This window comes from Pseudochaenichthys georgianus, unplaced genomic scaffold (assembly GCF_902827115.2).
Source record: "Pseudochaenichthys georgianus unplaced genomic scaffold, fPseGeo1.2 scaffold_498_arrow_ctg1, whole genome shotgun sequence".
NCBI classification, from domain to species: Eukaryota; Metazoa; Chordata; class Actinopteri; order Perciformes; family Channichthyidae; genus Pseudochaenichthys; species Pseudochaenichthys georgianus.
In genome coordinates, this window is record NW_027263059.1 from 1 (window position 1) to 5,000 (window position 5,000).

Genomic DNA, 5,000 nt, shown 5'->3' on the forward strand with positions numbered 1-5,000 from the left:
GAGTATCTGTACTTCTACTTGAGTAAAGAAGTTTAGTCAGTACTTTTTAAACACGAGTATCTGTACTTCTACTTGAGTAAAGAAGTTTAGTCAGTACTTCTACTTTCACCAGAGTATTTTTAAACACGAGTATCTGTACTTCTACTTGAGTAAAGAAGTTTAGTCAGTACTTTTTAAACACGAGTATCTGTACTTCTACTTGAGTAAAGAAGTTTAGTCAGTACTTCTACTTTCACCAGAGTATTTTTAAACACGAGTATCTGTACTTCTACTTGAGTAAAGAAGTTTAGTCAGTACTTCTACTTTCACCAGAGTATTTTTAAACACGAGTATCTGTACTTCTACTTGAGTAAAGAAGTTTAGTCAGTACTTCTACTTTCACCAGAGTATTTTTAAATACGAGTATGTGTACTTCTACTTGAGTGAAGAAGTTTAGTCAGTACTTCTACTTTCACCAGAGTATTTTTAAACACGAGCATATGTACTTCTACTTGAGTAAATAAGTTTAGTCAGTACTTCTACTTTCACCAGAGTATTTTTAAACACGAGTATCTGTACTTCTACTTGAGTAAAGAAGTTTAGTCAGTACTTCTACTTTCACCAGAGTATTTTTAAACACGAGTATCTGTACTTCTACTTGAGTAAAGAAGTTTAGTCAGTACTTCTACTTTCACCAGAGTATTTTTAAACACGAGTATCTGTACTTCTACTTGAGTAAAAAAGTTTAGTCAGTACTTTTTAAACACGAGTATCTGTACTTCTACTTGAGTAAAGAAGTTTAGTCAGTACTTTTTAAACACGAGTATCTGTACTTCTACTTGAGTAAAAAAGTTTAGTCAGTACTTTTTAAACACGAGTATCTGTACTTCTACTTGAGTAAAGAAGTTTAGTCAGTACTTTTTAAACACGAGTATCTGTACTTCTACTTGAGTAAAGAAGTTTAGTCAGTACTTTTTAAACACGAGTATCTGTACTTCTACTTGAGTAAAGAAGTTTAGTCAGTACTTTTTAAACGCGAGTATCTGTACTTCTACTTGAGTAAAGAAGTTTAGTCAGTACTTTTTAAACACGAGTATCTGTACTTCTACTTGAGTAAAGAAGTTTAGTCAGTACTTTTTAAACACGAGTATCTGTACTTCTACTTGAGTAAAGAAGTTTAGTCAGTACTTCTACTTTCACCAGAGTATTTTTAAACACGAGTATCTGTACTTCTACTTGAGTAAAGAAGTTTAGTCAGTACTTCTACTTTCACCAGAGTATTTTTAAACACGAGTATCTGTACTTCTACTTGAGTAAAGAAGTTTAGTCAGTACTTCTACTTTCACCAGAGTATTTTTAAACACGAGTATCTGTACTTCTACTTGAGTAAAGAAGTTTAGTCAGTACTTTTTAAACACGAGTATCTGTACTTCTACTTGAGTAAAGAAGTTTAGTCAGTACTTCTACTTTCACCAGAGTATTTTTAAACACGAGTATCTGTACTTCTACTTGAGTAAAGAAGTTTAGTCAGTACTTCTACTTTCACCAGAGTATTTTTAAACACGAGTATCTGTACTTCTACTTGAGTAAAGAAGTTTAGTCAGTACTTCTACTTTCACCAGAGTATTTTTAAACACGAGTATCTGTACTTCTACTTGAGTAAAGAAGTTTAGTCAGTACTTTTTAAACACGAGTATCTGTACTTCTACTTGAGTAAAGAAGTGTAGTCAGTACTTTTTAAACACGAGTATCTGTACTTCTACTTGAGTAAAGAAGTTTAGTCAGTACTTTTTAAACACGAGTATCTGTACTTCTACTTGAGTAAAGAAGTTTAGTCAGTACTTTTTAAACACGAGTATGTGTACTTCTACTTGAGTAAAGGGTGTGTACTGCAGCCCTCTCTGCTCATTATATCTAGAGTCCATCTCTGGAACCACCTCTCTTCTAAAATCCCTTTTCACAGAACGTTCTGGCTTCCCTCCTCGTAGCCTTTCTGGCTTCCTTCCTCGTAGCCTTTCTGGCCTCCTTCCTCGTAGCACAGCAGCTCACATGTTGTGTTCCTGCTTAGCACCAGTACACGGTCCCTCCTGGTGGACGGGATCCCCGCTGCCCCCTGGTTGCTAACGGCCACCGTGCGTCTGATTAGAGTCTCTCACTAACACACTCCTCTCTGCGGAGAACTATACCTCCACTCATGTTCCCCTCTCCCTTCTCCATTCATGCCTCTGATCACGGAGAAGCAACACGGCCTTAAACACACACACACACACACACACACACACACACACACACACACACACACACACACACACACACACACACACACACACACACACACACACACACACACACACACACACATACACACACACACACACACACACACACACACACACACACACACTTGCTCTTGTGTGAGAATGCATGTACCCGTACCCGCTGGCAGCAACCACACACACACACACACACACACACACACACACACACACACACACACACACACACACACACACACACACACACACACACACACACATGCTCTTGTGTGAGAATGCATGTACCCGCTGGCAGCAACCACACACACACACACACACACACACACACACACACACACACACACACACACACACACACACACACACACACACACACACACACACACACACACACACACACACACACACACACACACACACACACACACACACAGCTGAGCTCTTGTTAAATGAGGGCATTGATACATGGCATGTGTCTCGTCCTCCTAATAAAGACAGCCAGTGCTCCATGCCCTCGATCGGCCGGCGGCTGCAGACACGTCTGCTCTGGGCTCGTTTCATGTGAGGCTAGCGTGAGCGCGGCGTCGATGTAGCTGTGTGTACACTCACACACACACGTGGGCTAACAGCCATCTCCCACCACAGCGATTGTGCAGTTTGTCGATGGGTAGTTCAGGTAAACACCACCCAGACGGTTCTTTTGTTTATTTGTTGTTTATTTGAGAGTAAGATAATTCACTGGGGTGGATTATCTTGAGCAGCTGCGTTTTCTTTGATTGACTCTTGTTAGAAACATCTCACTCGTCCCCGGCTTGAGCTTCAATCTCAGGATGCATGTATCTGTGATCCTCTCCAGAAGGGAAGGAGTCATCACATACAGAGCATCAGCTAGTTCCTGAGCAGTGTCCTTCACATGCTGATATCCAAGAGAGGGAGTCACACAGTCACAAGATGGAGGGATACCGGTTCTTGTAATCATACATGCTGCTGTCATGAACAAAATACTGAGTTTTTCTATAAATTGGAAAAATCTGACTTTTTCTAAAAATGTTGACTTTTTCTCCAAAAATCTGACTTTTACAAAAAAATTGGCTTTTTCTCAAAATCCTGACTTTTTTTTCTCAAAATCCAAAATGTCTGACTTTTTTCATAATCCTGATTTTTTTCTTAAAAATTACTTTTTTCAAAATCCTGACTTATTTTTCAAAGAATCTAACAATTCTGACTTTTTCTCAAAATCTCAAAAATGTTGACTTAATAACAATTCTGATTTTTAATAAAAATGCTGAATTTTTCTCAAAATCTTGACTTTTTCTCAAAATCCCTAAATTCTGACTTTTACAACAAAATCTTGACTTTTTCTCAAAATCCCTAAATTCTGACTTTTACAACAAAATTCTGACTTTTTCTCAAAATCTCAAAATGTTAAATCTCCCTGGTCCCCGGCTCGAGCTTCAGCCTCTGATCCATGTGTCTGTGATCCTCTCCAGAAGGGAAGGAGTCATCACATACAGAGCACTAGTTCCTGAGCAGTGTCCTTCACATGCTGATATCAAGAGAGGGCAGTCACACAGTCACAAGATGGAGGGACAGAAAGCAGTATCAATGTTTACTTCAGATTAGCTCCACGTCAGAAATGAGCATGCTTGATGTCTCTCTCCATAGAGGCTGAGTCATCATGTTCATCAGATAGCTATCATCTGCCTCAAGCAGTCCTGATGCTCTTCCAGGTCATCACACATCCTGCCATGTTCACAGCTACAGTTGATACCTTTGTTAGCATGCTACTCTCACGTTGGAGGAGGACACTCAGTGTCAACACAGACCGTAAAGCATGTGTGCTTCAGATAAGAACTATTCTCCCTCAGCGAGGCGACTCTCCTTCCTCTCTCGATCCTCTCACTCTCCCTCTAAAGACCCCAGGACCCCTCACAACCCTTCCTCCCGTGTGCTGTCACCACCCTGACTTCTGTCTCCTCCCCCTCTTTGACCTGTGAGCATCTCCCCCTTCTATCCTTTGGAGTCTCCCTGTGACCTCCCTGTGACCTCCTCTGTGGCCCCTGTTGGTTGGTGGTCCTGAATGAAGCGCGTGTCTTACAGAGGGAGGGGAACCTCGGAGAAGCTCGGACACTTCGGCTCCCGGACGAGCCACAGACCTGCAGGACCCCAGTAGGAACAGGAGGGCTCATCCCAACTGGGCCATACTGGGTAACGAAATCACACATCACAGCGCTTTACACGACATGTTACACATATCGATGTGTCCGAGGGATTTAAAATACAGCTGTTTGGAAAGTGTTTCGATGGACACGTAACTATGGTGATGAGCACAGACAGTCACTGGCTGTGGGCTAGTTTAGTTTTAAGCGTACAACACGTCTGGTAATCAGATATACGTTGTCTTTGAATACCTCGAAGGGCAGCTGTTGGGTTGTTTCCTGAAGGTAGTCTGGATGAGGCAGACCCACTCTGAGCCAGACCAGCACCAGGTGGCTCAGGTGGTCTCAGACCGAGGGGGGAGAGAGGCAGACCCACTCTGAGCCGGACCAGCACCAGGTGGTCCAGGTGGTCTCAGACCGAGGGGGGAGAGAGGCAGACCCACTCTGAGCCGGACCAGCACCAGGTGGTTCAGGTGGTCTCAGACCGAGGGGGGAGAGAGGCAGACCCACTCTGAGCCGGACCAGCACCAGGTGGTTCAGGTGGTCTCAGACCGAGGGGGGAGAGAGGCAGACCCACTCTGAGCCG